Below are 10,857 nucleotides of genomic sequence, written 5' to 3' on the forward strand. Positions count from 1 at the left end.
TGGAGAGCAGCGGCGAGCTCTAACAGTAATTATCCAGGGGAATGTCCTGACATTTGTCCTGACATTTTCCGAGGCTGCCCTCAAACCATCTGTGTAAAGATCCCTAATGGTACAGCGTGGAATACACACGCAGATGGCAAGACAAGAGAGCCTGCCTCTCCAACCTTTACCGCTAATCAGCTGATATGCAGCTCTAGCAGGATGAAGTCGCCCCAGACGGTGATCTAAGGTCAGTTTTGCATTACCCCTCCCTAATGGTTTGGGTTGGAAATGTGGGCAGGGTAAACTGATCTCAGATCATTTTCTAATGGCTACTTATCTCTCACTCATCATACAACTGTGAAGGGAAGGTTTGTGATAGGTACTCATGAGATTGTAGAATCACCTTAGTTCTCTTACACAGAGGAACGGCTGATGGTATCCTAATCATTGTTCAATCCTAATCTTAATCCCAAATGCCAGAACCAGGTTGATAAATACCACACTAGAGAGACAGGTAAGTGAGAGAGTGGGGACGCAACTTCTTGAATTGACAAACTTCTACAGATCCTCAAGAATCACTAGTGTTTAAATTGGTCCATGATCATGTGACTGTGCCTAAATCTGTTTCATTCCATCAATCAGTGTCCACTTCCTTGGTGATCACCTCTGATCTTTTCTGGGCTACCAGAAAACCCATCTGATTGATACAGAAGATAACTTCTCTAATTCTAAAGCGATGTGTTGTGTTAGTTTGTCATGGGCTTTTGAAAAGTTTCAGACTATGACTATACAATCTGTCAACGAGAACTTCAATCATGAAACTTCAAAACCGTGAATCCTGTAAAGATTTAGTGAATTGCACAGATGAGGTATTGAAAGCAGTGTGTTTGAAATGGATCTTCAGAGTGTGTGGTTTGATGCAAGAATATGATACATTTGCTAAACTCTAGATAAATGGGAGTTTGATAGGTGAAAGAAACAGAAACTTTGATCTTGGACTACAGAGGTTACCCTCCAACCTACCATGCTTGAGATGTTGACCTAGCTTCTCATACAACCATCAAAGCTGTCCCACTGGTGTTACAAAAGAAAGTCCCTCCTTCCTTTTCCTCCCATATTCATGTTTTTTATACATAAGATTGTACAAAGTAGTCCTCTGTTTTCATAGTGTCTTTTTTATATGAAAATAAATTTTCAAATTGATTCAAGTGTGTCATGTTGATACCTGGTATTTGGGCCCTTGTCAGAGAACTACTGTAGCCTGGATACAGTGTGTGTTCTGCTCTCTTGTCAGAGAACTACTGTAGCCTGGATACAGTGTGTGTTCTGCTCTCTTGTCAGAGAACTACTGTAGCCTGGATACAGTGTGTGTTCTGCTCTCTTGTCAGAGAACTACTGTAGCCTGGATACAAGTCTGTGTTCTGCTCTCTTGTCAGAGAACTACTGTAGCCTGGATACAAGTGTGTTCTGCTCTCTTGTCAGAGAACTACTGTAGCCTGGATACAGTGTGTGTTCTGCTCTCTTGTCAGATAACTACTGTAGCCTGGGTACAAGTCTGTGTTCTGCTCTCTTGTCAGAGAACTACTGTAGCCTGGATACAAGTGTGTGTTCTGCTCTCTTGTCAGAGAACTACTGTAGCCTGGATACAAGTGTGTGTTCTGCTCTCTTGTCAGAGAACTACTGTAGCCTGGATACAAGTGTGTTATGCTCTCTTGTCAGAGAACTACTGTAGCCTGGATACAAGTGTGTGTTCTGCTCTCTTGTCAGAGAACTACTGTAGCCTGGATACAAGTGTGTGTTCTGCTCTTTTGTCAGAAAACTACTGTAGCCTGGATCAGTGGCGGTTCTAACTGTCATTTTTATTTGGAACAATACAAATAAATAATCATAACATTTAAAACAATAGAAATATAAAAATATTTACAAAAATAAGACTCATAAATATCAAAAAGAAGTAACAAAGTCAAATAGAAACAAATGGTAGTATATAATTGCATATAATTGTAGTATATAAAGAGAATCAAATTATTACACTATTACCTTATTGCTAACAAAAAACAAACTAATAAAACTAAATTGCACGAATCCTATATCACACAAATACACAAATAGAATAACACACTTATAAAGAAGAGAACCTGATTATTACACTATTGCACATCAAACAAGAAACATACAAACTAAAATACACAACTGCCATCTAAACCCTTTCCTTTCTTGCCTTCCTTGATGCAAAGTCATCAATTACATCATCATAAATCAAATCAAATCAAATTTATTTATATAGCCCTTCGTACATCAGCTGAAATCTCAAAGTGCTGTACAGAAACCCAGCCTAAAACCCCAAACAGCAAGCAATGCATGTGAAAGAAGCACGGTGGCTGGGAAAAACTCCCTAGGAAAAACTCCTGAGAAAAGCCAAAAAACTAGGAAGAAACCTAGAGAGGAACCAGGCTATGAGGGGTGGCCAGTCCTCTTCTGGCTGTGCCGGGTGGATATTATAACAGAACATGGTCAAGATGTTAAAATGTTCGTAAATGACCAGCATGGTCAAATAATAATAATCATAGTAATTGTCGAGGGTGCAACAAGCACGTCCGGTGAACAGGTCAGGGTTCCGTAGCCGCAGGCAGAACAGTTGAAACTGGAGCAGCAGCATGGCCAGGTGGACTGGGGACAGCAAGGAGTCATCATGCCAGGTAGTCCTAAGAAATCTGACCAGCAATTGCATGGTTAATACTGATGACAGCAAGGCCACTAAGGCATTCCTGTGACATGGTGGACCTCAGGTAGGATTTGATGAGCTTCCGCTTTGAAAGCTCCTCTCTGCTTCAGCTACGGTCACTGGAAGAGTAAGACAAATTCTGAGAGCAGTCCACAAATTTGGATACATTTCTGAGAGCTCCCTTTCGTGTATAAATATCAGCAGCTCAAGCAGGGTCATGCTCTTTGATGGTAAGTCAGGCAAGTTCTTCAGTTCCTGTGCAAGCTCTCTGCCATCCAAGTCAGATTGTTCTTTATAGTGCAGTGTCACACTAAAGGCCTCACATTGTTCTGTCAGCTCCTCATTTGAGAGACTTTGGAAGTTTGACAGCACTCTAAACTTCTCTCCCACATTTTCCAATGTGGAAAATCTTTCCTGAAGGGCTGAGGTTGCAGCATCAACAACGACATTGAAAAATGTCACCTCCAGCTTCTTCAGGGCATCACTCAAAGGCTCATCAAATGATTTATAAGAAAAGTGCCGCTTTGTGGACCTCAGCCTTTTTTGTTGAAGAACGTCCTCTACATTCATACCCTCACAAATATCCTTGGCTGACATTTGTGCAGTCATAAAGCCTGTTGCCCTGTAGTTGCTGAGACCTCTCAATTCAATTCAATTCAATTCAAGGCGGTTTATTGACAAGGGAAACATATGTTAACATTGCCAAAGCAAGTGAAGTAGATAATATGCAAAAGTGAAATAAAACAATAAAAATAAACAGTAAATATTACAATCACAGAATTTCCAAAAGAATAAAGACATTAAAAATGTCATATTATGTATATATACAGTGTTGAAGAGATGTGCAAATGGTTAAAGTACAAAAGGGAAAATAAATAAACATAAATATGGGTTGTATTTACAATGGTGTTTGTTCTTCACTGGTTACACTTTTCTTGTGGCGACAGGTCACAAATCTTGCTGCTGTGATGGCACACTGTGGTATTTCACCCAGTAAATATGAGTGTTTAAAAAAAATTGGGTTTAAAAAAAATTGGGTTTGCTTTCGAATTCTTTGTGGGTCTGTGTAATCTGAGGTAAATATGTGTCTCTAATATGGTCATACATTTGGCAGGAGGTTAGGAAGTGCAGCTCAGTTTCCACCTCATTTTTGGGGCATTGTGCACATAGCCTGTCTGCTGTTGAGAGCCAGGTTTGCCTACGGCGACCTTTCTCAATAGCAAGGTTTTACTCACTGAGTCTGTACATAGTCAAAGCTTTCCTTAATTTTGGGTCAGTCACAGTGGTCAGGTATTCTGCCACTGTGCACTCTCTGTTTAGGGCCAAATAACATTCTAGTTTGCTCAGTTTTTTTGTTAATTCTTTCCAATGTGTCAAGTAATTATCCTTTTGTTTTCTCATGATTTGGTTGGGTCTAGTTGTGTTGCTATCCTGTGGCTCTGTGGGGTCTGTTTGTGTTTGTGAGCAGAGCCCCAGGACCAGCTTGCTCAGGGGACTCTTCTCCAGGTTCATCTCTCTGTAGGTGATGGCTTTGTTATGGAAGGTTTGGGAATCGCTTCCTTTTAGGTGGTTGTAGAATTTAGCGTCTCTTTTCTGGATTTTGATAATTATCGGGTATTGGCCTAATTCTGCTCTGCATGCATTATTTGGTGTTTTACATTGTACACAGAGGATATTTTTGCAGAATTCTGCATGCAGAGTCTCAATTTGGTGTTTGTCCCATTTTGTGAATTCTAGGTTGGTGAGCGGACCCCAGACCTCACAACCATAAAGGGCAATGGGTTCTGTATTTTTAGCCAGATCCTAATTGGTATGTCAAATGTTATGTTCCTTTTGATGGAATAGATGGCCTTCCTTGCCTTGTCTCTCAGATCTTTCACAGCTTTGTGGAAGTTACCTGTGGCGCTGATATTTAGGCCAAGGTATGTATAGTTTTTTGTGAACTCTTGGGCAACGGTGCCTCTCTCTGTCTTTCTGAGAAGACTGACTGAGAAGACTGACTGCAACATCCACATGCATACTGGGTGACTGCATCAGCTTACTCACTTGTTGGATCTGGTTTAAGATCTGATACCACACCACTGTACAGATGCTGAAGCGGTATGATCCCACCTCCTCTGACAAGGACTGGGCCTCAATCTTCATCACAGGGTCTTTGGTTTGATCCGTCACCTCAATCAGTGCCTCTCTCACTGCTGCTGCCTGATACCTCAGTGGCTCGACACTCTTAACTTTACACTCCCACCTTGTCTCAGTCCACATTTTCAAAGTGATGTCCACATGTTTTTTCAGGGTGGCCTATTGCTGTGTGGAGGCTGAGAACAAAGTGTACAGTTTGTGTAAGATGCCAAAGTTACCTGTGACATCGACAGAAATTTTAGCAGCATCAGCCACAACCAGGTTCAATGTGTGAGCCCCACATGGCACAAATAGAGCTCTTGGATTAATTTCCAGGAGTCTGGCTTGGACACCTTTTCCGTCTCATGTTTCCCCTTCATCATAAGACTGTCCTCTGCAGTCCTCAAAAGGAATTTTTAGCCTCTCTAATCTTTTGAGAATCAGGGATGCCAAATGTTGGCCTGTGGACTCCTCTGCCTCCAAAAACCCCATAAAATGATCCGTTATGTGGGGCTCCTCCTTCAGTGACACAATTCTAATCACAACTGACAACTGTTCAGTGTGGCTGACGTCTGAGGTGCAATCTAGAATGATAGAGAAGAATTTTGCCAGCTTGATGTCACTCACCATTATTGGAATGACCTTGCTGCTCAAGAAATCAATGAGTTCATTCTGTATTTGATGGCCAAGGTAGCTGGTGGTGTGACTTGAGGTCCCTCGTTGGACACGGTGAAGGTGCTCTTTCATGACTGGATCAAATTGTGCTATCAGTTCAACCTCTTTCATTTGATGGAGAGTACAGTGTTTCTGTGTGTCCCCTTAGTGCCAGATTTCTAATTACCAGACTGCACAGTAGCAGTCAGACGTGTCAACACCTCTCTCCATCTTACCCTCTCAGCCTCCATAAGTGCCGCGCTTATCAATTGTTTCCCCTTTTTTGATCCTCATTGCCAGTTCTTTCCAGAAGAAGTTGGTGGTGGCAACTTCTTCCATCACACTCATTCCTTGAGAAAAGTTAGGTGGTACCTCATTTGGTCCTCTGCAAACTAGTTGTGCCCGAATTCTGTCAGTCAGAACAGAACAGAAGGCCAGTCAGCAGGGTCTGTAGACAGTGGTTCATCCTCAGCAGCAGGATTTGGTGGGGATGCTGCTACAGACATTTCTAATGGAGAGCACATGGGCAATTCTTTACACGCGTTATTCACAGAATTTATACTGGTGGAACATTCCACATACATTGTCACGCCCTGACCAGGTGAACTCTGCTATTTTGGTCAGGGTGTGGCATTTCTATGGTTTATTTTCTATGTTTTGGTTATAGCCTTTCTTTGTGTTTTATTTCTATGTTGGGCTCGGGGGTGATTTCCCAATCAGACAGCTGTCGCTTGTGAAGTCTCATTGGGAATCACATTTAATTTCCTTTTCCCCCACGATGTTTGTGGGTTGTTGCCTCTTTTGTTTGAGCAAGTTAACGTTTCGTCTATTCTTTGTCTGTTTTGGTAACGTGTTTATTTGTGTCTAAATAAACATGTGTTCGCTCCCAGCTGCGCTTTGGTCCGCTTCCTTATCACCCGACGACGAGCGTTAATGAACAACCCACCGAACCAGGACCAAGCAGCGGGAGGAAAAGGAGCGCGAGAGATGGGCTCGCGAGGGAAAGGAGTTCTGGACCTGGGAAGAGATCATGTCGGGGAAAGGACCCTGGCGGAGGGATTCCCAGGTCGAGGAGGTGATGCCAGCCGGTGGAAGGAGTCGCAGGCGGCGGTCGAGGAGGCCCGGAAGACACCCCCAAGAAAATTTTTTGGGGGGGCTAATGGGGTGGTCCGGAAGGGCAGACGAAGAGCCCAGACCACTGCTCTCGTGGGGGATAACGGCGAAGGAGGAGGCAGAGATGTGGCAGGTCCTGGAGGACCTGCGTAGGGACAGCGTGGAGGAAGAGCCTTGGGTGGCAGAGGTGCGCACGGTATCGCCAGTGCACCTGCACAGCCCAGTGCGCTCTGTGCCAGCGCCCCGCATTTGCCGGGCTAGGGGGAGTGTTCAGCGAGGACGTGTTGTGCCGGCTCAGCGCTCCTGGCCTCCGGTGCCCCTTCTCGGTCCGATGTATCCTGCGCCGAGGACGCGCACTGTGTCTCCGGTACGGCTGCACAGCCCAGTGCGTTCTGTGCCAGCGCTCCACACTTGCCAGGCTAAGGTGGGCGTTGAGCCAGAACGGGTGATGTCAGCTGTGCACTCCAGACCTCCAGTGCGCCTCCTCGGTCCAGGATATCCGGCGAGGACGTGTTGTGCCGGCTCAGCGCTCCTGGCCTCCGGTGCCCCTTCTCGGTCCGATGTATCCTGCGCCGAGGACGCGCACTGTGTCTCCGGTACGGCTGCACAGCCCAGTGCGTTCTGTGCCAGCGCTCCACACTTGCCAGGCTAAGGTGGGCGTTGAGCCAGAACGGGTGATGTCAGCTGTGCACTCCAGACCTCCAGTGCGCCTCCTCGGTCCAGGATATCCGGCGCCGCTAATGCGCACTGTGTCGCCGGTGTGCGGTCACGGTCCAGCACGTCCTGTGCCAGCACCTCGCCCTTGCCGGGCGAATGTGGTGCGTGTCCACAGTCCAGTCCGGCCCATCCCTGCTCCCCGCACCAAGCCAGTGGTGCGTGTTCCCAGTCCAGTCCGGCCCGTCACTGCTCCCCGCACCAGGTTAGTGGTGCGTGTCCCCAGTCCTGTCCGGCCCATCCCTGCTCCCCGCACCAAGCCAGTGGTGCGTGTCCCCAGTCCTGTCCGGCCCATCCCTGTTCGCCGCACCAAGGCTACGGTGCGTGTCCACAGTCCGGCCCGACCCGTCCCTGCTCCTCGCACCAAGCCCACGGTTCGTGTCCCCAGTCCAGTCCGGCCCATCCCTGCTCCCCGCACCAAGCCAGTGGTGCGTGTCCCCAGTCCAGTCCGGCCCGTCCCTGCTCCCCACACCAGGTTGGTGGTGCGTGTCCCCGGTCCTGTCCGGCCCGTCCCTGTTCCCCGCACTAGGCCCACGGCGCGTGTCCACAGTCCGGCACGGCCTGTGTCCGGTCCACCGGTGACCAGTCTTGTTCCGGTCGGCGGCTCCGCTCCGGAGCATGCCGCTCCACCGTGGTCCAGTCCGGGCCAGAGGGGTAGGGCTAGGGTGGAGGCAGGGGGAGAAACACGCCCGGGGCCAGAGCCTCCACCGAGGGTGAGGCGCCCACCCGGGTCCCCCCCCTAATAGACTTTAGGTTGGTGCGCCGGGAGTACGCACCGTTGGAGGGGGGGTACTGTCACGCCCTGACCAGGTGAACTCTGCTATTTTGGTCAGGGTGTGGCATTTCTATGGTTTATTTTCTATGTTTTGGTTATAGCCTTTCTTTGTGTTTTATTTCTATGTTGGGCTCGGGGGTGATTTCCCAATCAGACAGCTGTCGCTTGTGAAGTCTCATTGGGAATCACATTTAAGTTCCTTTTCCCCCACGATGTTTGTGGGTTGTTGCCTCTTTTGTTTGAGCAAGTTAACGTTTCGTCTATTCTTTGTCTGTTTTGGTAACGTGTTTATTTGTGTCTAAATAAACATGTGTTCGCTCCCAGCTGCGCTTTGGTCCGCTTCCTTATCACCCGACGACGAGCGTTACATACATACCCAGTAATAACAAAATCATCATTGTTACCTACAATATGGAAACTCAAAACTTTGCAAAAGGGAAATTATTTATTTAGTTTATGTTATGCAGGGATGCACACATAAACACATTTGAGTGTACCCACACACATGTTCATGTGCGCACAAACATACTTGAGAATCCTGCTGGGGTGAAGTGGAAGCAAATGGGTCTTCATCCTCATCCTCCGGCTCAGACAACATTTGTGAAGACACCTGTGTGGCTGAAGAGGTGGATGGCTCCTCATCCTGAGGCTCCGAGATCATTTCTGAAAAGGCCTGTGTGACTGAGGAGGTAGATGGCTCCTCATCCTGGCCAGTGCCAGAGGGTGCTCCAAAATATATCACAAGTGTCCCTGAATTTGCTTTGAAATACAGTATATGAGTCTGACACCCTAAATACATGTATTGCACAATTAAATATGCATATCATTACGTACAATTTATCAAACTTTCAGAATAGGAACCAAATCAATAAGTGCATTGAGGACGTCGTCCCCATGGTGACTGTATGTACATACCCCAACCAGAAGCCGTGGATTACAGGCAACATTCGCACTGAGCAAAAGGGTAGAGCTGCCGCTTTCAAGGAGCGGGACTCTAACTCGGAAGCTTATAAGAAATCCTGCTATGCCCTCCAACGAACCATCAAACAGGCAAAGCATCAATACAGGACTAAGATCGAATCGGCTCTGACACTCGTCGGATGTGGCAGAGCTTGCAAACTATTACAGACTACAAAGGAATCACAGCCGAGAGCTGCCCAGTAACACAAGCCTACCAGACAAGCTAAATAACTTATATGCTCACTTCGAGGCAAGTAACACTGAAACATGCATGAGAGCACCAACTGTTCCGGATGACTGTGTGATCACGGTCTCCACAGCCGATGTGAGTAAGACCTTTAAACAGGTCAACATTCACAAGGCCGCTGGGCCAGATGGATTACCAGGACGTGTACTCCGAGCATGCGCTGACCAACTGGCAAGTGTCTTCACTGACATTTTCAACCTCTCCCTGTCTGACTCTGTAATACCAACATGTTTCAAGCAGACCACCATAGTCCTTGTGCCCAACAACACTAAGGTAACATGCCTAAATGACTACCGACCCGTAGCACTCACATCTGTAGCCATGAAATGCTTTCAAAGGCTGGTCATGGCTCACATCAACACCATTATCCCAGAAACCCTAGACCCACTCCAATTTGCACACCGCACCAACAGATCCACAGATGATGCAATCTCTATTGCACTCCCCACTGCCTTTTCCCACCTGGACAAAAGGAACACCTATGTGAGAATGCTATTCATTGACTACAGCTCTGCGTTCAATACCATAGTGCCCTCAAAGCTCATCACTAAGCTAAGGACCCTGGGACTAAGCAGCTCCCTCTGCAACTGGATCCTACACTTCCTGACGGGCCACCCCCAAGTGGTAGGGTAGGTAACAACACATCCACCACGCTGATCCTCAACACGGGGGCCCCTCAGGGGTGCATGCTCAGTCCCCTCCTGTACTCCCTGTTCACTCATGACTGCACGGCCAGGCACAACTCCAACACCATCATTAACTTCTTGTATCTAGGCGTTCCGCTAGCGGAAGCCCGTTCCGCCAGCGGAACGCCTAGCCAACAGCCAATGGAACAGCAGGGCGTGAAATTCAAAACATCAAAAATCTAATAATTTCAATTTCTCAAACCTATGACTATTTTACACCATTTTAAAGATACACTTCTCCTGAATCCAACCACATTGTCCGATTTCTAAAAGGCTTTACAGCGAAAGCAAAACATTAGATTATGTTAGGACACCACCTAAACAAGAAAAGCCACACAGCAATTTTCCTAGCAAGGAGATGTGTCACAAAAACCCAAAATCCAGCTAAAATGAAGCACTAACCTTTGACGATCTTCATCAGATGACACTCCTAGGACATCATGTTACACAATACATGTATGTTTTGTTCGATCAAGTTCATATTTATATCCAAAAACAGCATTTTACATTGGCACGTGATGTTCAGAAAATGATTAGCCTCCAAAACTTCCGGTGAATGACCACAATGTGCACATTCATTTACAGAAATACTCATCATAAACGTTGACAAAATATATAACAATTATTTAAAGAATTATAGATATACTACCTCTTAATGCAACCGCTGTGTCAGATTTCAAAATAACTTTACGAAGAAAGCACATTGTTCAATATTCTGAGTACAGAGCTCCGCCATCAATGCAAGCTATAAAGTTAGCTGTCAAGCCACGGCGTTGTCAAAACTCTAAAATACTGTTATAAATATTTTCTTACCTTTGCTGATCTTCGGCAGAATGCACTCGGAAGGACTCCCACTTCCACAGGAAATGTTCATTTGTTTGAT

Source organism: Salmo trutta, chromosome 34 (assembly GCF_901001165.1).
Source record: "Salmo trutta chromosome 34, fSalTru1.1, whole genome shotgun sequence".
NCBI lineage: Eukaryota > Metazoa > Chordata > Actinopteri > Salmoniformes > Salmonidae > Salmo > Salmo trutta.